The sequence below is a fragment of the Protopterus annectens genome, chromosome 12.part0 (genome assembly GCF_019279795.1).
Source record: "Protopterus annectens isolate FY-2018-M chromosome 12.part0, PAN1.0, whole genome shotgun sequence".
NCBI classification, from domain to species: Eukaryota; Metazoa; Chordata; order Ceratodontiformes; family Protopteridae; genus Protopterus; species Protopterus annectens.
Window position 1 is genome coordinate 1,260,871,053 of NC_056746.1, and position 24,305 is coordinate 1,260,895,357.

The 24,305-nt window shown below is 37.3% G+C and overlaps 1 protein-coding gene across 3 annotated transcripts in view; it reads left to right on the plus strand.

Annotated features, from left to right (window-relative positions):
• TP53INP2 (tumor protein p53 inducible nuclear protein 2) overlaps positions 1-24,305 on the plus strand; it is a 161,974-nt gene that overhangs the window by 48,799 nt on the left and 88,870 nt on the right. The gene's annotated exons all lie outside the window — the stretch shown is intronic.

Here is a 24,305-nt window from a genome sequence, read left to right on the forward strand (position 1 = left end):
CCTGTGCACCCATAACTTGGGGGAAGACCCTCACACTCTTGAACTAATATAGATATATATATATATATATAGATATATATATATATATATATATATATACATATATATATATATTGGATATAGATATATATATATATGTATATTTATACACACATACATATAATTGTGTGTGTGTGTGTGTGTGTAGGAAGTTATATAGATATGCCAATGCCAAAATTTCACAAACTTGGAGAAAAAAGAGAAAGTGACAGAAATTTAATGTTCACCTTGTTCTTATTCTCCTCTGAGTTTAAAACACCAATGTTACTTGCCAGTGACCTTCCCATGGTGATGTTCTGAATGTCAAGCAAGTGGCCTGAGACAAACAATAGGTCTCCCCAGGCATACACCTATAATTATGAATGATCTATAACTACTATAACTACTTTGTTATTCTCTCTAGGTAAATTTTATTTTTATTGATTTATTGCAATTTATTAACCGGATAGGTGGGCTGGTCTAGTGACCCCAGTGGATCTGAAGACAAACTATTAAAGTACACAAATTAATAAGTTAATGAAATAATTTAAATCCTACTCCCTATTCTTCATCTCAACCACCTAGTCTTCTACTAATCTTAAAAAAAAAAAAAAAAAAAAAAGGCGTCGCTCAGGGAGGCTGCTGTTGTGTTAGCTTATGATACAGGAATGCTTAATCTGTCTTATTTTTCAGGCAAAAAAAATACGAGAGTCTTTTTTCCAGTCATTTAGGAGCTGTTACAGTAACTTACAGCAGAAAGAAGCTTCTGGAAATAAAGTATTCCACTGTACAGTCATTCTGGCTGGATTCCCTGCATACTATGGAGCATCTGGGGCCTACACCACTCACAGAACTGCTGGAACTCAGCATACTAACCAAACAAGCTTTCTTCTTCTTCTTTCGGCTTTTCCCAGTTAGGGGTCACCACTGCGGATCACCTAAATCAGGAAATGGAACGTTGTGGAACAATGAGGATGAGGCCCAAAAGGAAAAAATGTAACTTTAACCAGGAAAAGAGTCTGCAGAGCTGAAATTGCTGCCAGATGGAAAACAAACTCTCACAGGCCTGCCCTTCCCTCAATTCTGTTAGCAAATGTATGCCCATTAGACAACAAGATGGACTTTCTCAGGCTAGAGCTTAACACCAAAAACAAGTTCAGAAATTCCTGTCTGTTAATCTTTAGAGAGATTTGGTTAAATAACAGGATTAGTGACCTTGCTGTAAGTCTTGATAGTTTCACTTTGTTCAGAGTTGATAGGAACCTAGCTCTGTGTGCAGAAAGCTAAGGAAGGTGGAGTGTGCATTTTTGTGAATGATAGCTGGTGCAAAAACTGTAACATTATGAATGAACATTGCTCTGTAAATGTGTAACTTCTGATACTGAAATGCAGACGTTTTTATGTACCCAGAGAACTAAATGGTGTCTATGTAGCAGGTGTACATATACCATGGAGTGCTAACATCACTGAAGCACTGAATATAATGCATAATACTATATGTGAGCTCCAATGCAAGAATTCTGACTGTGCATTTATGATAGCTGGTGACTTCAACAAATCAGATACTGGGGACGTGCTACCCAATTACTACCAGATTGTAGATTTTCCCACAAGGGGAAAAAATACTCTGGACAAGGCTTACACTAACATAAAAGGGGCATACAGAGCTGTACAACAACCAAACTTGGGTGGCTCTGATCACATCTCCATAAAACTAATAGCTTACAAATCTGTCTTGATCAAAGATAAGCCCACTGTGAAACAAGTCAGGGTCTGGCATGAAGGAGCCATGGAAAGTCTCAGGGGCTGCTTTGATACCACACACTGGGATGTCTTCAGGGAGACAGCCATGGTCAATAATCTGGTGAACATAGATGAATACACTGAGACAACTATGGCTTACATATCCAAATGTGTGGAGGATGTAATGATCATCAAAAATATTAAAGTAAGAGCCAACCAAAACCTGTGGCTAAACAGCAAGGTGTATGAGCTGCTGAGGGCAAGAAACACTGCTTTCAGGGCAAAGTATAAGAAGGGTTTACGTGTGGCAAAGGCTAATCTAAAAAAGGGCATCAAGGAGGCCAAAAGGGAGTGTGAAAAGAAGATACAAGGATGCTTCAAGGATGCGAAAGATTCAAGAAGCTTGTGGCATGATATTCAACAATTTACTGACTGCAAGACCAAGTCGGCTCTTTGCGACAATAGCGCTGAAATTCTGACTGTCTAAACACATTTTATGGCAGGTTTGAAGATAAAAACAACCTGGAGGCTGTAAAGCTTATCACTGAACAGAAGGAGGCAGTATTCAACTTCAGTGCTGTGGAAGTAAGGAACCTTGCTAACATTCTGGGGAAAGTATTGAAAGGTTGTGCAGACCAACTGAGTATAGTCTTGACTGACATCTTCAATACCTTACTTGTCCAGGAAAAGTACCAGCATGCTTCAAAGTTACCAACATTATCCCACTGCCCAAAAAAGCCAACCCCACCTGCCTAAATGATTACAGGCTGGTGACCCTTGCATCAAATGTAATTAAAGACTGGTTAAAAACATGCTGATGCCATTTCACTGGCACTTCTCCTCACTTTGAAGCATCTTGAAGAGAAGAACAACTATGCCAGGCTGTTGTTCGTAGATTTCAGCTCGGCATTCAATACAGTGATTCCAATGCAACTTATAGAAAAGCTAATCAACCTTGGCATAAATAAAGGGCTATGCAGCTGGATCCTCAATTTCCTGACTAGAAGACCACAAAGGACCTGTTCTGGTAACAACACTTCACTGAGTATTACAGTCAACACCAGAGTAACTGTACTGTTCACAATCCTACCCCATGACTGTTCTGCAAGCACTAGCAACAACTGCATCCTCAAATTCATATATGACACCACAGTGGTGGGACTCATAAGTGGTGATGATGATAGTGGGTATAGGAATGAGGTCAACTCCCTGACTGAATGGTGCAATAACAACAATTTGGACCTGAACATCAATAAAACAAAAGAAGTCATTATTGACTTCAGAAAGAGCTCTGCCATGCACCTGCCTCTCAAGATTAATGGTGAAGAAGTGGAGAGAGTCCAAACTACAACGTTCCTGGGAGTACATATTTCAGAGGATCTTTCTTGAAGTACAAACACAGGCAGCTAATTAAAAGAGCCCACCAGCGACTACACTTCCCAAGAAGGCTTAGAAAAGCAAAGCTCTCTATGAATGCTTTTAATACCCTCTACAGAGGAGCCATCCAGAGCATTATCACCAGCAACTGCACTGTATGGTTCGTATGCAGCACAATGGCCAAAAGGAAGAAGCTGCAAAGAATAATAAGAAAAGTGGAAAAGATCATCAGCACTAGTCTTCCTACCTTACAGGACCTCTTTGAAATGAGATGTAAAAAGAGGTCCTGCAAAATACTAAGTGACACTTCTCATCCAGAGTATGGTTGGTTCATTAAACTTGCTTCTGGTAGAAGGTTACGGAGTATCCACTGCAGGACCTCCAGATTCATGAACAGTTTTTATCCCACTGCAGTAAGACTCATTAATGCAGATGTAAATCTGGATGTAGCAGAACTATAATCGATAGTTACGCTCTCATTTTTTTCTTTTTTTCCCGTACAGTAATTCCATATATAAATGATGTACAAGCATGTGCATCAGCTACCTACATATTTACTTTTGTATTATAGTTATTATTTATCCTTTAATACGTATCGTGTGTCTTTTAGTGTTTGTTTTCTCCTGTAAAAGAGCTGACACTCGAAATTTCATTTGGATAGCACTTGGGTTTCCTAAATGACAATAATGTTTCTTTAAATTTGAGCAATAAAGTTTCTTTGAATCTACTTCCCTACCTACATTATTGCTCTAATGTTACTCCCTATCCTACCTAGATTATTACACTTATGTTACTCACTGATGTACCTAGATTATTACACTTATGTTACTCACTGTCCTACCTAGATTATTACACTTAATGTTACTCACTGTCCTACCTAGATTATTACACTTATGTTACTCACTGTCCTACCTAGATTATTACACATATGTTACTTACTACTCTACCAAGATTGGTACACTTATGTTACTCCCTATCCTACCTAGATTATTACATTTGTTACTCCCTATCCTACCTAGATTATTACACTTATGTTACTCCCTATCCTACCTAGATTATTACACTTACTTACTACCCTACCTAGATTATTACACTTATGTTACTCCCTACCCTACCTAGATTATTACACTTACATTACTTACTACCCTACTTGGATTATTACACTTATGTTACTCCCTACCCTACCTAGATTATTACACTTACATTACTTACTACCCTACCTAGATTATTACACTTGTTACTCCCTACCCTACCTAGATTATTACACTTACATTACTCCCTACCCTACCTAGATTATTACACTTGCATTACTTACTACCCTACCTAGATTATTACACTTATGTTACTCCCCATCCTACCTAGATTATTACACTTATGTTACTCCCTATCCTACCTAGATTATTACACTTACATTACTTACTACCCTACCTAAATTATTACACTTATGTTACTCCCTACCCTACCTAGATTATTACACTTGCATTACTTAATACCCTACCTAGATTATTACACTTATGTTACTCCCTACCTTACCTAGATAATTACTCTTATGTTACTTACTACCCTACCTAGATTATTACACTTGTTACTCCCTACCCTACCTAGATTATTACACTTACGTTACTTACTACCCTACCTAGATTATTACACTTGTTACTCCCTATCCTACATAGATTATTACACTTATGTTACTCCCTATCCTACCTAGATTATTACACTTGAATTACTTACTCCCCTACCTAGATTTAGATTATTACACTTATGTTACTCCCTATCCTACCTAGATTATTACACTTGAATTACTTACTACCCTACCTAGATTATTACACTTGTGTTACTCCCTACCCTACCTAGATGATTACACATACATTATTTACTACCCTACCTAGATTATTACACTTATGTTACTCCCTATCCTACCTAGATTATTACACTTATGTTACTTAATGCCCTACCTAGATTATTACACTTATGTTACTCCCTACCCTACCTAGATTATTACACTTATGTTACTTACTACCCTACCTAGATTATTACCCTTATGTTACTCCCTATCCTACCTAGACTATTACACTTGCGTTACTTACTACCCTACCTAGATTATTACACTTGCGTTACTTACTACCCTACCTAGATTATTACACTTATGTTACTCCCTACCCTACCTAGATTATTACACTTGCGTTACTTACTACCCTACCTAGATTATTACACTTATGTTACTCCCTAGCGTACCTAGATTAGTACACTTGCATTACTTACTACCCTACCTAGATTATTACACTTATGTTGCTCCCTACCCTACCTATATTATTACACTTGCGTTACTTACTACCCTACCTAGATTATTACACTTGTTACTCCCTACCCTACACTTGTTACTCCCTACCCTACCTAGATTATTACACTTACGTTACTTACTACCCTACCTAGATTATTACACTTGTTACTCCCTATCCTACATAGATTATTACACTTATGTTGCTCCCTATCCTACCTAGATTATTACACTTGCGTTACTTACTACCCTACCTAGATTATTACAATTATGTTGCTCCCTATCCTACCTAGATTATTACACTTATGTTACTCACTGTCCTACCTAGATTATTACACTTATGTTACTCACTGTCCTACCTAGATTATTACACTTATGTTACTCCCTACCCTACCTAGATTATTACACTTATGTTACTCACTGTCCTACCTAGATTACTACACTTGTTACTCAATATCCTGCTTCTCTAATCACAATACCAATTATTTTCGCTCTACTAGCTAATGTTCTTTACTGCACATAGTACATTATTTCCAAAATATTTACATAGTTGACCTTCTACCAACTTGTATATATTTAGTTCAGTTCTAATCTGTGTAACTCAAGATAATTTTGTGGCATGTGTAAATAGTTTGTTCATTATATTTGTCTCTGGAGCTTTTCTCCCTGGGACTCCACTGAAAAAGGGCTCTTACCCAGTCAAACTATCCCAGTAAACAAATGCTAAATAAATAAGTAAGTAATAAATGATAGTTATACAATGTTTAATAGAGGTGGCTAACTTCACGGCACCCATGTAAATGGGGAATAGTTGCATGACTGCTGCATCATACACCAAGGCACTGTGTGAACACGTACACAAATGCATGGCTTTCACCGTACCCAATAGCACCAAGAAACTCTCCTCCCAAAAAAGGAAGCCAATCTGGTGGTCCCTTGCCATAAACAAACTCTACAACAGGAGGAGGAAACTGATGCGGAATAAGGTGAAGTCCCAAGACTGGAAAAACTCCCTTATCAGCCTCAGCAAAAAGTTGAGATCCCTTATCAAATCCTCTAAAGCTAGCTATGAAAACAGAATTGCAGTAGACAGAAAAGACAACCACAAGGTCTTCTATAGTTATGTAAAGAATCTCCATGGCAGTAGCCAGATTTACTCTGAGCTACTGCACAATGGTACCTCCTATACCGAGCCAATTGCCAATATACTGTCCAACAGATTCAGTGCCAACTTTACCCCTTTCTCAGGACCAATCACAATACCAGTAGATTCCCAGGCATGCAGTATTACTGCTGCACAGGTTAAAACAGCACTGCCCAAGGCCAAGAATATAGCTTCTATGGGACCTGACAATATTCCTGGCTGTGTTCTACATGAACTACAAAGTGAACTGTCACCTCACCTGTGTGCCCTGTTCAATCACAGCCTCACCTCAGGCTTTGTCCCTACCGAATGGCGCACTGCTGCAGTCATCCCTCTCCACAAAGGAGGAGTGACTACAAACCCTGGGAACTATCGCCCCATTAGCCTGACAAGTCTGATACGCAAAGCTATGGAATGCATCATCACGGACCTAATAAACAAGGATATAGGGAATTTCCAAACTCTGGATCCCACACAGTTTGGTTTTGTGAAGGGTAGATCATGCCTGCTCAACTTGGTCGACTTCTTTGAGTCAGCCACCATAGTTGTGGATGAAGGCAAGGTGGTTCATACAGTCTACCTTGATCTGGCCAAGGCCTTTGATACCATTCCCCACTCAGGAATCATAGAAAAACTTACTAAGGTAAGCATCAACCCCTATATCACTAGGTGGGTTGCAAACTGCCTCACAGATAGAAGCCACAGTGTGAAAGTAGCTGACTCCCAAGTCAGACTGCTGACTAGTCATGAGTTGAGTCCCACAGGGTTTGGTCGTGGGCCCTCTCCTGTTAGTTATCTACTTCTCTGAAGTACAGGGCAACACGAAGGGACTCTGGGTGACAAAGTTGGCAGCTATTATTAACTCCCCAAGTGATGCTGACATCCTACAGAATGGCCTCACTGAGACCAACGACTGGTGTCAGAACCATGGCTTTAAGCTCAATGCCAAATAATGTGTCGATTCTGATGAGGTCTCCAGTAAGGAGATGAAAGCGCTAAATCCATTTTTTTTGTTGCTAGTAATAAAGTATTTGTCTCTGTGGACTTTGGATGTGATTTTTGGTGAAACGTAGTTTTGGATTCTGGAAGACAGCCTTTATAGAAACTGAACCACCGAGTTTGTGGTGTACATTGATGGTAGTCCACTGAATGCAGAAGCCGTTATAAGAGATCTGGGAACACAGGTTGACAGCAACCTCTCTTTTGATCACCACATTGCCACTGTGGTCAGAAAGTCCTTCTGTTTGGCACATCTCATTACTAAGGGTTTTGCATCCAGGAAGAAAGAGGTCATTGTCTCCCTCTGCTCTTCCCTCATTAGGCCAATCATCGAGTACAATGCACCATTTGGTATGTACCTCACTAGACACATGCAACAACTGGAGAGACCACAAAAGTACCTCACAAAGAGGATCCTAGGCCTTAAACACTTGTCCTATATGGACAGACTCAAAAAAACTCCAACTATTCTCTGTTTCATATCGCCTACTTAGTGGTGATATTTGCTTGATTTACAAAGCCATGTGTGACCCAGCTCTGTTAGAAATGCTACATCTAAAGAAATCCCAATCCCTCTGCACCACACGCTCCAGAGACCTCAACCTCATTACCACAATCAACAGAACGTACTGGAGGGACAGGTTCATAACCCAGAGACTGCCCATGCTATGGAATAGACTTCCCATATATGTCAAGCAGAGCACCTCACTGACCCTCCTCAAGAGAAATTTTGATGAGTAAAATAGAAAATTCACCCCGGGGATCGCTCCAGTGGCTCTGCTCGACAGAGGCATTGGGAACTAAGGTTGGCTGGCATGATGACAGGTTAATCCTATGGCTAGGCTTGTAAAGGCTCCAGGGCCATTAGCCTAGTACACATCTATGAACCAATGAAATGAAACACAGCAGTAAATGAGTATAGTAGGAAATCATCAGTAATACACAGTATAGAAACTGCATGCTATCAAAAGGAGATTTACATTATTCATGTTATTTAAACCATTGTCTTACATCTGCAACTGTGGATTCTCAACAAACCTTGTCTATGCAGGAAGTCGGAGAAGTCACTGACAATAGAATGATACTTAACCTGTTTCTGTAAACCACTCACATGGTGTTTCCTTTTTTAAATGTTCATACAGCTATGCTTTGAAATCTTGTAGCAACTTTTCTGACCTAACCTCAGCAGAAAGATGGCTCCAGGTAGCTGTGGTAATTTTTGTGTATGTTCTTTCTCCTGTGGTGGACCAGAAAAGAGGCCTTGTGTGGAGTAGTCCATCATCTTGTGTGTTACTGAGTGCATAGGACGTGTCTCTTACTAACAGTTTGTTTTCAGAGGTGTGTTGCTTTTAAAAATGATTGTACTAAGTGACAGATTTTGTTCTCTGCTGGTTGTTTTTTTGTTTGTGTGCTAGACTGAAGCTCTCCTAGTAGTAATGCATATTGAAGTTTAGGAATTAGCAGATTTTTGGCAGTAGATTGTCTTGCTTTTGGTTTCAGAAGTTGCAATATTCTGTACAGAAATTTGTGTAAGCACTTTATTTACAGTATGACCAGTGTGAGCTGAGAAGGACAGTAAGGGGTCCAGTAGAACGTCTGGGTCCTTCTGTTATTTCACACTCCATATTGCTTTGCTGTAGGTATCCTTAACATGAAATGAATGAAGGACTGAGATTGTTTGTGTGGTACCAGACAGCATGCAACTGGATTTTTTGCTGTTTATTATGAGTTTATTAATATTTGTCCATTTACAAAGGGAGAGGAATTTGTTTTGTATATTTTGTTGTTGTTGAGGTAAAGTTTGGGTGGATTGGAGAAGTTTATCTGTGTTTATGACTAGATCCATTTTTGGTAAGATCCATACTTGGATCATTTAAGAATAAGGAGAAGACTGGGGGGGGGGGGGGGCTAGCACTGGCCCTTGTGATACCCCATCATTGAGGCAGCATTACTTCGGAAGGTGTTATTACAGTAAACTATAGAAGCTTCTATCCTCTAGGTAACTTAAACCATTGCAGTGTATTTATTTCAAAATTAAGCCTAGAAAGTTTGTGTCGTAGCAAATGATGCCTTACAGTTTTGAATGCTCTAGTTATAACAATAAATAATCTACTTGTATGGAATCCGTCATTCATGTTATTGTAGATCCTATTAACTAATAATTGTACAAAGGATTGCTATTATGCCAAGTCTGGCATTTTCTCACTGTAGTTGCCAAATAAGAGATTCTATTCTCAAACATTATACATTCTCAAAGATGGGTTAGGAAAAACAAGCTGGTATTTCAACATGCAGATGTGAACAAAACTAATCATTACTTAACCAGTTTTCATCACAGGAACAATATAATTTAACCAGAAGATTGGAAACTCCGTGGTTAGGGTTTATAAAATGTGGAGCATACCTTTAAACTGTACAGATTTTTGCAAAATGTCCAGATTTTTGCCTTATAATTTTAGTCTGTTCCTCATAAAATCTCGGATTCTCTAGAAAATCACTGGGGAGTGATGACACTAAATAATGGCATATATTTAGGTTTTAGACTTCATATCCTTCAGAAAATGCATCTAATACAAAACATGTTATTCTAGCAACTAAATTTATAAAAGACACATTTAAAATCTGTGTCAGTTCAGGCCTTTTTCCCTCATTATTTTTGGCTTTGCTCAAATTTCTTGAACTTGGACGTTAAGAGGTATGAAATGGAGTTAAGCAGTTTTCTCTCCCATATTCATATTTGTAAGAATGAATTAAATGCTGATGCAGTTTTAGCTATAAACACACGGATGTTACACATCTGATCCCATGTAGCAAAGCTCATTTCATGAAATTATTTTTCCCTACAATCAGAATATAGTCAGACCTTTTTAGTACGATGGAGCTCTGACTGTGGGTTCTTACTGAGAAGTGGTAATTTGTAGTCTGCAACCGGGGGGGGGGGGGGGTTAGTAGTCAGGATGAAGTAGCTTAAAGGTTAGTGTATTCAGCACTTCCCTTCTGAATCTCCAATGTTTAGCTTGATGAGGGCTCAAGTCGCTGAGTTCTATTTTTGCTTGGTGGGTTTACTGCAAAAAGCTAGTGCTTATTGCATGGGGAGGACCCTCCTGTACTCACTGTCTGTGGGGACAAGTGCCCCACAGCCCCTGAACCTGTACTTGTCAGCTCCATGTGCACATAAACAGAAAGAAGTGGAGACTCCCAAACAAAGGACTCCCTAACAACACAAATGAGCAAACCTAGGCCAGCAGTGATTTCCTGTAGAAATCCGTGACCAACAAGTTCAGATTTGGGAAGCTTAACTCTGAGTGTGGAGCCTTTGTGAAGTTTAGGCCTTGGGAATTCTAGGGAAACCATAGCCAGCAGGAGAGTTAAATGAGCATTAATTGGAAGACTGATAATTTTCTTGTGTATAACAGTGATGTTTTTAGGATTCTGATAAGGAAAAAAACGGCTGATTTAGTTTTGTCAGACAGTGCACTATCAATTAAAAGACAGCTCTACCCAAATATTAAGTTTTCTAATCACAAAGGGCCTTTTTTTTCCCTTTAGGCCAACAGGAACAGAGTTGCATAAAAAAAAGAAAACATAATACTTTGTGTAGAATTGTCATTGATGCCTGCATGCAGCTGTTTCTGTAGTTCTTCTGCATGCCAGTGTGGATTTTTGTGATCTCTCATGTTATTTCCTTCTGGTATTTGTTAAATCATCGACAGTATATTGTAAGCAAGGAGGGATAGCTGTACCTCAAGACTTTTGCAGCAGTGAAGATCATGTGTAAGGTGATTTTTTTTTTTTACACTTTCTTTGCTATGCCTTTTTTTTACTTCAGTGGACCTGTATTTATTAAGTTTAATAATCTTGTGTTTCGGTTTACTGTATGCTGAAAAACTTTCCCATTACTTCCTGAATCCATGTCATCCAGCCCTGCCTTCTTATGATGATGTATTACAGGGCAGAGAAAGTTTTTTTTGTGGGTTGTCATGTGTTCTTTCGTCAGAATGCACAACCATCAGTTACTCATTTAGACAATAAATCAAAAAATTAACTGAGTTATATTCAAGTGAAAGGTAATAAAATTATGATGGAATAAGATAAGATTCTTTGCAAGGTGTATAGTGCTTGGCATACAGTAGCTGTTTATGAATGGATTGATCACTTTTACCGAGAGAAATACAGATGTGTGAATCACCTCAACGATAGCCCTACCATACAAACAGTTTGTATGTTATACCTTTAAGGAATTAGTGCTGGAAAGAAAATATTTAGAGTAATTTGCACATCTTTGAAGATAAAGATACAATAAAGTGATCATTCTTTAGTAGACAATTGTTTCTACAGTGTGATACACAGCTGTTTACTACAGTGTGACATGCGTTTTTGCATGATGTGCCACATGTAATACATTTTAACTAAGGAATTTATTTGTAGTGATTATGCTCTGAATTCAGGAAGAAAGGTAAAACGATTAAAACTGAGCAATTTCAAACACAACCTCGGTAAAAATATTTTCACAGTTGATACAAAAAATATAGATGTTTAGGATGAGTACAGAGATTAAGACAATACAAGAAGGATGATGTTAATTAAACAGAAAAGTATTGCAGCATGTATCTTAAGATTAGATAAAAATTACCAGTATTTGCATTATGTATTGCAGCATGTATCTTAAGATTAGATAAAAATTACCAGTATTTGCATTATGTACACCTCTCTTCTGTCAAGCTTTTCACAGCATATCCAGATTTTTGCATCATATTTTTCATTTGTCCTCATAAAATGTAGGGTTTCTGGCAAATCGCTAAGAATTGAAGTCCGTAAATAATGACATACATTTGACCTTTAGACTTAAAGCTCAAATGTAGATAGATATCCTTCAGAAAATGCATGCTAACACAAATCCTGTTAGTCTAACAACTTTCTAAGTTTATAAGAACAACATTTAAAATCTAGAACTCAAAAGTCGAACCACTAGACCAGTAAACTTGGAAAAATCTGTCCAAACACCAAGAAAGCACGAACACCAAAACTAGCGCTTTCATTCACTTTATTTGTCGTGAACTTCTTCAGAAAACTCTAACTCCACCCTCACAAGCATCCATATAGTAAAATACCATATCACGTGATTACTGATGTCATAAAAGCAATAAACTTTTAGTTACAAATATATAAAAAAATACATATAGAAATATACTACTCTTTTTCTTAAAAAAGTATATAAAAAAACTACTTATTTAAATATGAATGATTAATCTGCAAGAAACACTTTATGTTTATATTGTCATTCAAACCGGGTGCACTATCTGCCCTAAGATGAATTTGCCAGAGGGATTCTTTACATTCTAAAAGTGTCTTACAATCACCCATAAATGCCTCTTGACCAACACTATCTATAACAGAAAAAGTAAATTTCTTAAAGTCAACACATACAATGGAATGCCTAGCTAGAGCTTTAGTTTGTTCTTTCTTACTAATGGCTAAAAGATGTTCATACATTCTTCTTTTTAAACATCTAGTTGTCATTCCAACATAATAACTAGGACATGAAAGACACTGTGCAACATACACAACCATCTCACTATTGCATGTGTAATAACTTTTCGACCAATAAGTCCTTTTAGTGTGATTAAACTTTACAGATGAAGAATTACTAATGTATCTGCATTGTTTACAGTTGTTACAAGCATAAGTCCCTTTGGATGAAATAAAATTGACTGAGGTGTTCACCTTTTTGTTGGCTCCATGTTCTAATAAACTTTTGATATTGCTAGTTTTTTTGAAAGTAAAATTGGGTCGCATGCCAATCACTTTCACAAGATCCTGGTTATCCAGTAATATTTTCCAGTTGTCTACTATAATGTTTTTAATAGGCCACATCTCATTGGTTATAGGCAAAGTGAATGCACAGGAAAAATTATTGTGGTTATTTGAAACATGTTTATCATTCCCACTATTCTGTGTTGAAACCTGGACTTGACCCAACAACATAGGGCAAGCCTTTCCCTCTCTTAAAGTGAGAACTTCATTTACAATAAGTTTTAACCATGACCTATCATAACCTCTTGCCTCAAAAAATAACCTTAAGATTTCCATTTCTTTTGTAAAGATGGCATCTGATGATATTAATCTACTAAGTCTAATCAGCTGCCCCTTTACTACTCCTTTTTTTCATATGAAATGGATGTAGACTGTCCTTATGTAAGTACTGATTAACAAATACTGATTTTCTATAAATATTACTAATGAACCTTCTGGATTCAAAATCAAAAGTCAAATTTAAGTCCAAAAAATTCAAACTGTGACCAAAGCCACCTATCGTAAATTTCAGAAAATCTGTAGAGCCATTAAGGTAAGACACAAAATCAACAAATTCCTCAAAAGTGCCATTCCATAGGAAAAACAAATCGTCAATATAACGACGATAAACCTGAATGTTCTTATCAAAAACACTAGTAATAAGATATTTGCTTTCCCAGTTTGCCATCATGAGGTTAGCAAATGCTAGGGCAACCCTTGCCCCCTGATGTTTGTTTATACAGTTGATCATTGAATTTGAAAAAAATATTGTCCAACACCAATTCCATGAGAGTACAAACAGTGCTAATCTTAGAATTACTTAAATTACTGTTGCTAACTAAATACTCTCTAAGATGGTCTATACCTACTTCTTGATCAATGCAGGTATAAAGGGAAACAATTTCCAAAAATGCAAAATAAAATTGTTCACCTTGTAGTTTTAAATATCTTAATAATTCCAACAGGTGCCATGAATCTTTTAAATAATACATAGAGGCCTGCATAATTGGATTCAGAATAAAATCCAACCAAATGGAAAGTGTTTCTGTCTTAGACTTGACGGCAGATATTATTGGTCTAAAAGGGAGATTGGCGCTATCTTTTTGTACTTTGGGAATGCCAAAAAGAACTGCCATTTTTGGATGTTCAACTTGTGAATATGTATAACTTTGATGGTCTATTTCCCCTTGACAAAACATGTCAAATAAACATGTATCCAACCTTAAATAACTGCCTTTAATAAAAGCAAAGTCAACTTTTTTGTAGGTCCCTTCATCCTTCAACATTTCTTCTATGGATTTTGTGTAGTCACTTTGATTCATAATTACTATTTTTCCACCTTTATCGGCTCTTATAACCCTCGATTGTTAGTTGTCACATATGGTTTTTAGTGTCTGTTGTTCTAAATCATCACCATCACAATCAGCACCATCTACCTACCTGTAAACACAGTAAAAGTGTGTTATGCAGGGGGGCAAGCCCCCCCCCTGCATCCCCCACACCCCTTGTTAGTTAAATATTCTCACTCCGAGATCACATTACAGTGCAGGAAAGTGGAATCTCCCAGTCCCGCACTGTAGCAGGATCTCTGCTGTCATTTGTCGGCCTTTCAAATGTTCGTTCATATGGTGTCAGCCATATGAGTTTCAAACATTTGAAAGTTCGAACAAATGAAGGGCTCCTATATATATATATATATATATATATATATATATATATATATATATATATAAAATAACACTTTGGGCATACAAATATTGAAAGCACGGGTATTAATGCCCATCTATCCTGCCAGTATACAAAAACACTTGTTCCCATAGTAAGTGTCCAGTATGTGCTTTAATGTAATTTGGCTGTCTGTTCCACACACCTGATGCCCTCTCAGAGAACCAACCATTACACTTATCATTCCAAAATAACCTTCTACATAGGTTGTGTGATGATTCTCTAGTATTTTGATAACCCCAAATATCCCGAGAGGTAGTTGTCTCTCAATGCCTTATATTCCTGAATATGATCTCCTCTTAGATAACTGTTAGAGACACTGTAGAAGTTCAGATATTTTAGTCTTTCATAATAACTTACATTTTCACATCCATGGATGCAATTGGTATATTTCTGCTGTACTCTTTCCAGTTTACTCATGCTTGTTTTCTAATACGGTTTCCATATTGTTATTCCATACTCAAGTTTGGGTCTAATGTAACTAACAGTGACTTCATCATTTCTGATTTCCTAGACTTTATACATTTTTTATATAACCTATAGTTCTAACCAATTGGTTGATATGATTAGAAAAACTTAAAGTAGGATCTACCCATATACGCAGGTCCTTAAATGAATATACAGTTTTAATCACTGCGTGCTGTATTAAATATTCACCTTTCAATTTATGTCTCCCAAATCTCATATGCTTAGTTTTTGATGTATTTATCAGCATATTATTCTCCTGTGCCCAAATGGTCAATTTAGTTAACTTCTTTTGCAGACATGCCTTATCTGTAACACATATGATCAGTATACCAAATTTCAGCTCATCTCTATATAGACTATAGAACACCTCAGATGAAAAAGTTAGGTCTGAAAGATACAATCTAAACAAGTAAGGGCCTAGGACAGAGCCCTGTGGGTCACCCTGACTATAACCAAGAATTTCACCTGTCCAGTTGCTGTATGATACTTGCCATGTCCTATTTGTAAGCCATGCAGCTGTCCATCTTACCAAGAGTACATCGGTACCCCATTGTTCTAATTTATTGGCCAGACCCTGTCAAATGCTGAAATTAAATCTATATAAATTGCATCACAGCACAATTTTCATTCACAGCTGTTATTATATTGTTATAAAACATCATGTTACGGGTGTTAATAGATCTATTTTCAACATATGCATGCTTATATATGGTTTCAAGTCCCAACCTATTCGATTCTGACAATAACTTATCCAATATTACCTTCTCCATTATTTTTCCACAATATGAGCATAGACTTGAGGGTCTATATGACTCTGGGTTTGTCCTACTCCCCTTTCCCTTAAAGACAGGTTTAATAAGCACGTCTTCAGTCTTGAGGAATCTCCCCATATTTATTTGATCTAGTAAATAATAGATGTAATGGTACTGAAAGTTTTTACTGAAGTGTTCTTAGGTCATTATTACTAATTCCATCTCCTCCCTGTGCTTTGTTTGGATCCAGTTTGTGCAATTATTTTTCAATATAATAGAATTTGATTGCAGATTTCTGAGGTTACCTGGATGTCACTAGGACAACTTATCACCCTCTTTGTGCAACCAAATTGTTTTACATAACATTTTGTAAAAATATCTATAATCTGTTATGTCTGAGAATAAATTTAAAATATACACACAGTTTATCGATTTGTATGTCGTTTACTCCTTCCACGTCTTATGTATCTATGAAAAGGTTTCCTATTATGCTTAATATCGTTATATAAATTTTTTTTCAAATTCTTCTTGATCTTGTCTCGCACTATGCTTAATTTGTTTGTTCAACTTGTTTATTTCAGTTTTCAAAGCTGTAGTTCAACCTCTCTTCAATTTCTTATCTCTCTCCTTAATCTGGTAGCTTTTTTCTTATGGAAATATATCCCTCTGATGTTGCATGCCTAGATCCTGATGTTAAACATGTTTTTAATTTTTTGCACTCTTAACAATTTCTCTTTTAAAACTTTCCACATTCCATCTATAGTTTTTCCACTGAACACATCACTCCAGTTAGTTTTACATAGTGACTGTTTTGCTTCCATATAATCTGTAATTAATGTTCTATACATTTGTTTAGATTTCAGTTTGGAAGAATTATCGAGCAACAAATTAACCTTTTAACCCCATGATCACTGCACATCAATGGTGGTAAAATTTGACTTGAAGTAACAGTATTTTTTTTTTGGAACATAAACAATGTTTAGTATGCGCCGTTCCTTGGTAGATTTTTTTTTTACAATCTGAAGCAATTCTTGTTCCTGAACATACGTTGTGAATAATTTCCTTAATAGTTTTGTTGAATCAATATTATTCCAATCTGTTTCTGGTAAATTTAAGTCCCCATCTAATATTATTCTTCCCTCCTGTGTTTCATACAAGAAATGTTTGAATTCCTCTAGGTCATCAGCTTTTGACTTTGGTGGTCTATATACTCCAACAATTGTTATATGTTCCAGGGTCGCCTTTATTGTCATAGTTACACAATCTATAGTATTGGTGTTATCGTTGAACATGTAATAGTCACAGGTCTCATAACTATCTTTAATCCCTATCATAACACCTCTACCTGATTTTTGTTAGAATGTCTGTTACAGTAAAAGCGTTTATACCCTGACAGAACTGGTTTCCAATCATTGTTCTTTAACCATATTTCAGAAACAATAACATCAGTCTTGTGGAAACATAGAAAATTTTCCAATAAAAAGCTGCATTATTAATGCTGCTAGCATTAACAACCATCAGAGTTGGATCAAATGTTGCTATCTGTGAACTGTTAAATTTTTGACCTGGCAAAAATCCTGTCTAGTGTTTGTCAAATATTACAAAATATCTGATGAAAAAATTATCTTCCCTGATCTTGACAAATGCATGCCATGCTGTCTGAACACGTGTGCCCAAAACTAGGCTTGGATGCTGTACGCATTTCTATTTTTTAAAACGGGACATTTTTCCCATGTAGGTATTTACCCAAAAATCTTTTCATCCATGGTGACCTGACTATCCTTTCTACATGTGCTTTGTGAAAAATACGTCCTAACACCATTACAAGCTATACTAAGAGGGTTGTAAGTTCCCTACTAACAGTCAGAGTCCTTGTGGATGAGATCATTTTTAGGGACATAAAATGAAAACAGACCCATACTTCCTTACTTTAAGGCATTCTAAGGCTTGTCTCACATCTTTTATTTTTGCTCCTGGCAAGCATAACACTATTCTGTTCATTATCTTCTCTGCAGATGTAAAGTATCAGTTCTTCTAATATTAGAATTTCCAATTACAAGAATATCTTTTCTGATCAGATCTGAAGAATCTTCATCTTCTATTACAGTAATATCTGCTCTATCAACTATAACAAAGGAATGATCTTCATCACCATTAGTCTTATTAATCCCACTGTTTTCACTGTGTATTAAATTTGCAAGCATACAATTCTCATCCAACTGGCTTTGCACATCCACAGCTTGAGCCATGTAGTCAACATCTGTCTGTCTTTTCTTTTTTTCTTACCGTAATGTTCTTCAATCCTTCCACATTCAATTTTGATTTCTTCCTTTTCACTTGCCCCTTGCCTCTTTTTTCTACATTCTCTTTTGGAAAAATGATGCCTTTTTCTGTAGACTAAAGGTTTTCTGATAGAAAAATGTTATCATCCACTGTAATATGTGTTACATATTCAAGCAGTGTCCTTTTAGTATGTATTATCTCTATTTTACAGACATTTATCAGTTTATTTTTCTTCCTTGTTATTTGTTGTGAATTTCTTCCTTTCTTTTTTGTTTCCTTTTAAACACTCTGAATCCTCAGATTGCTGAATAATTGCATCCTGAATTCCAAAGCTGTTGGGGCATCATCCTGTTTCACAGAGGTTGAATGACCTTTACAGACAATAGACACATCATTTCCTAAATGTGTTTTATTTGCTCTTTGTCCAACATTATTTATCTCACCAGACCAGTCAATATATGTAACAACAGGTCTCCAAGCCATGCCAATTGCACAAGTGCAATCATCATCAGTAAGTCTAGATTTACTTCAAATAATGATATAAGCAAACCATCCAACTTTTTACATGAGGAACACAGATCAACAGTGTTATCAGGTGTTACCTTTAAATATGCATAGCATTTATTACACTGTACAAGATATTTGTGCTTTAGCAAATCATTAGTGGCATACTCGTTTAAGGAATCCATATCCAGCTTCAAATGAATAAAAAATTATAAAAAAAAAAGAATCATCAAAATCAATAACCACAGAATTCAAAGAGAACTTGAATCAAATTCTATGAGAAAACTCACACAAGCCATTATACAACTAAATACTAAAGTACTTAAGGTTGGAGTAAAAGTAAGAATAAAAATTGCATTTACACTTCTAAAAACTTCAATTTCAAAATACTACTGATAGACACATTGTGGCCATAGTGGTGCAGAGGGCAGCCACAGTGGTGCATCGGTTAGCGTTGCCACCTCACAGCAAGAGGTTCTCTGGTTCGATCCTTGGCTGGGATGCATTCTGTGCGGAGTCTACATGTCCTCCCTGTAGTCACGTGGGTTTCCTCCGGGTGCTCTGGTTTCCTCCCACATCCCAAATACATGGTGGATTGGATACTCTAAATTGGCCCTAGGCATGAGTGCTTGCATGTGTGTGCCTTCTGTGGATGGTTGGGCACTGGGCTGGCAACTCAACACTGTAAAACTCCACTGCCAATCATGAGAGGACATGTGATCCGCTGTGGTGACCCCTAACCGGGAAAAGCCGAAAGAAGGAGACTAAAGTATGTACAGTAAAGTTGTTGTTCTGACCATACAAGTTCTGAAAGCCAGACAAAAGTTGTAATTCCTTTACATCACTCACTCTCACTTGCAGTTGCACTTCTTTTTAACAGTAAAGATCAGTAAATCACAAACCAAGATAGGATTGTTTAGATAACTCTGAACATGTCTTCATCTAAGTATCTCAATTGCAACTTTTTGTCTTAAGACAGTATGTGCTGTTTAATCCTCCTTGGTTTATTTTGTTGCCTGTTTTATATGTTTATTTCATGAAGTCAAGTTTATTGTAGTGCTTTATACCTCTCACTTCTTCTGCCTAATATCCATCCTCTCTATTTTGGGCTTATATATCCATCCAGTAGTACCACCTGCTCTCCATCAATCAACATGGATTCTGGCCTGTACAAAGTACTCTGACAGCACTTCGGTCCCTAACTGATGACATTCCTCAAACTTGTGATAGTGGCCTCCTTACAAGTGTGGTATTTATAGACCTGACAAAGACATTTGACCTCACTGCCCATTATCATCTGAAATTGGTATTAGTCCAAACACCACTCCCTGGTTTAAAAACTTCCTCACTGAGAGCCACTTCAGAGCTAAAATAGGATCCTCCCAATCAGAATCTGCACCCATTACCAAAGAATTGCTATAAGGATCCATTCTTGCCCCCCTCTTGTTCTCCATATTAATTAATAAACTTCCTTGTGACCTACCTCATCTCCCAGTAATTCTCTATGCTGATGACATGGTCATTTACTGATCAGTCTATTCTCATACCAACATTCAATGCCAATTTTAGTCAGACTTGTGTGAGCTCCACCAATGGCTTGGAAACCATAAACTACTTCTCAGCCCCACCAAGGCCATGCAGAACTATGCTGCTTTGGAATGCCACAAAAATTCAGCAAACACCTGACTCTTTAGCTATATTTGACTTACACAATCATTCCACAGAAACAACCTCCACCTCCAAATATCTAGGGTTATGTGGCTAGATCAGTCATTTTGCATCCATTTCCACAAAGTCATAGTGAGAGTCAAAATAAACTTCTTCCTCTTCTTGACCAAAAAGATCTCTTTTCTATCTCAACCAGCCAGAGCAGCCACTGGCAAGGTTCTCCTTTCTCAGCTTGAATATGGGCTTACAGTCTTTGCTTCTGCCTCCAAGAAAAACATCGCCACACTTCAGACTATCTCTTACAGATTCATTACAAATGCACCTGTCTGTCAGCATCACTGTATCACCCTAGAAAAAGCCAAATGACTATCCATAAAACAAATAAAAGACCTAACCTACTGTTAGGATTCCAACTCTACAACTACTCCAGCTCCACACATGTACTCCTCTTGCAGCTAGACTTCATGAAAAAAAAAATCATCATACAACTGGAGACACTACTCATGAGTCACACCAACTCTCATTACCCCTAGAACCAAACTGCACATTCTGTGTTACACCAACTCTCATTACCCTTAGAACCAGACTACACATGCTCCGTCACACCAACTCTCATTACCCCTAGAACCAAACTGCACAGCACTGCACATGCTCCATCACACCAACTCTCATTACCCCTAGAACCAAACTCCACAGCACTGCACATGCTCTGTCACACCAGCTCTCATTACTCCTAGTACCAAACTCCACAGCACTGCACATGCTCTGTCACACCAGCTCTCATTACTCCTAGTACCAAATTCCACAGCACTGCACATGCTCTGTTACACCAGCTCTCATTACTCCTAGTACCAAATTCCACAGCACTGCACATGCTCCATCACACCAACTCTCATTACCCCTAGAACCAAACTCCACAGCACTGCACATGCTCTGTCACACCAGCTCTCATTACCCTGGAACCGAACTCCACAGCACTGCACATGCTCTGTTACACCAGCTCTCATTACTCCTAGTACCAAATTCCACAGCACTGCACATGCTCCATCACACCAACTCTCATTACCTCTAGAACCAAACTCCACAGCACTGCACATGCTCTGTCACACCAGCTCTCATTACTCCTAGTACCAAATTCCACAGCACTGCACATGCTCTGTCACACCAGCTCTCATTACTCCTAGTACCAAATTCCACAGCACTGCACATGCTCCATCACACCAACTCTCAAATTCCACAGCACTGCACATGCTCCATCACACCAACTCTCATTACCTCTAGAACCAAACTCCACAGCACTGCACATGCTCTGTCACACCAGCTCTCATTACTCCTAGTACCAAATTCCACAGCACTGCACATGCTCTGTCACACCAGCTCTCATTACTCCTAGTACCAAATTCCATAGCACTGCACATGCTCCATCACACCAACTCTCATTACCTCTAGAACCAAACTCCACAGCACTGCACATGCTCTGTCACACCAGCTCTCATTACCCTGGAACTGAACTCCACAGCACTGCACATACTTTCTCCTCTCAGGCACCTACTCTTTGGCAAGCTTCCTCCACTAAACAAAAGAAAATCATCACTTATTCCAAATTCGGAATGGAACTCAAAACACTTCTTCATCCAAACCAAATGTTCCTGCTTCAACACAGGACATCTTATCTAACACACTGCCCCTGTCTCCTTTACAAGTCTCCTCCCCCTCAAGATTTACTAAAGATTGACCCGCTTTAAAAACTGTCTATATTGTACATTACAGTCTGCTTGATTGTACATTGTACTGTGCTTGTTCACTAGAATACAAGAATACATTTTTCTATGTAACTATTCTGAACTATTCTGTTATTGCCTATATTTCTGTATTTTTTGTGAATTGTCTTGCGTTTCACCAAGGCTGAGCCTGAAATTGGACAATACTGATCAGTTCACTAACTCGCTAAACAAACTAATAAAAAATTAAAGATAAAATCATGCAATAAAGTAATGTACTTTTAAACAGTCATCCACAAATAAGATTGCACTTTTGTTTTCTTATTAACTCCTAAAATTAAAACTAGATAATAACATTTTAAAACATGGTATTTGATAAGGTATTATAAATATTGTAAGTAATGCATAAACATGTCTCATATCAATTAAACTTTACATTTTTAAATGAAATAAGATAAAAAAAATTCAGTAAATTTGAAAAACAGGTTCGCAATGAAGGGGCAGAATGTATAAACAATAAACATAATAAATGAACAGATTTTAAATTTTGCAATGCCTATGAAGGCCATGTGAATTTATGCTCTACATGTGAAAGTGAGAAGTAATTAGAAAATATATTTGAACAAGGAAGTGGTTTAATCCAGGCCTGAGCTGCTTGTGGATATAGATTTTTTTCAGACATCAAATGATTTGTTATTCAGAAATTGTTTCTGAGTATGGAAAATTGGGGATATTATTTGTGCTCAGGAAATATTCACTATTCACCCAACGAGAGGAACTGCCACTGGTACTGTAGAAATCATCAAGATATGATGAATATACACACAATTTATTTATTTTAGTTTTTGGGTGTGATTACATTTAATGAGTTTGTGTTTTGCGATTCTACTTCACCCGTTTTCATCATTCAGATGAAAGGGAAAAACTGCTGTTGCAAAACAATGCTAAATTATTAAAAACAGTGACATGAGCATTATAATGTGAATGGGTTTTAGTCACATGATTATAATGCTAGCCTCTTAATGTTTAGCTGACATGACTGTAGCAACAATCAAGTGCTTTCTTTGACGGCCAAAGTCTCGTGCCTAAACTCATCTGTTGAACATGTTTAATTTATTAATATGTCATAGCTAAAGTAATCTCATTTTGCATCTAGCATACCTAGGAATGGTAGGGGATGAGATTTTGAAAAGCTGTACATATCTGCAAGGCATACTACAGGCTAGTGTCATCAAAAATAGTCAATTGCAATTCATAAAATGAGTGGGTGTTTTAGAAACTTGCAACTTGATGCAGGCTGTTTGTAATTAGCATCCTGCAATCACCCAACCCATAATCCAAAAAAAAATTGTATTAAAAACACATAAGTTTTATTTAGTTCTTAAATAGTGTTCTTTGCATAATGGACATTATTTATACCTCCTACCTTAGTAGTATAGTTAACAACAGTGTATTTGAGTCCTTCTGATGCTAAGGATTTCACAGTTTTTTCAAGGAGCTACTGAGAGACACTGAATGCCTGTATCTGAATACAGGCACACTAGGGTATTATGATAGCAGATAATTGTGTTTAAGGAAAGTACTGACCAGTGCAAAAGCTTTTATGCCCCTAGAGGAATCATTTCCAACTATTTAGTTATGTAGTCCAGAAAATGAAAAAAAATGTTTCTAAGTAGGTTTTTCACAAAGTCTAAAGCTGGCATTACCCTGCTTGACATAACGAGTACTGAGGCATATAGTTCTTAACTGAAAGCTGTGGCATCTGAAGTCAGATTAGGTTTTTACTGAATAAAGAGCAGTGTGGATTGCACAGAAACTGAAGATGATTCCCT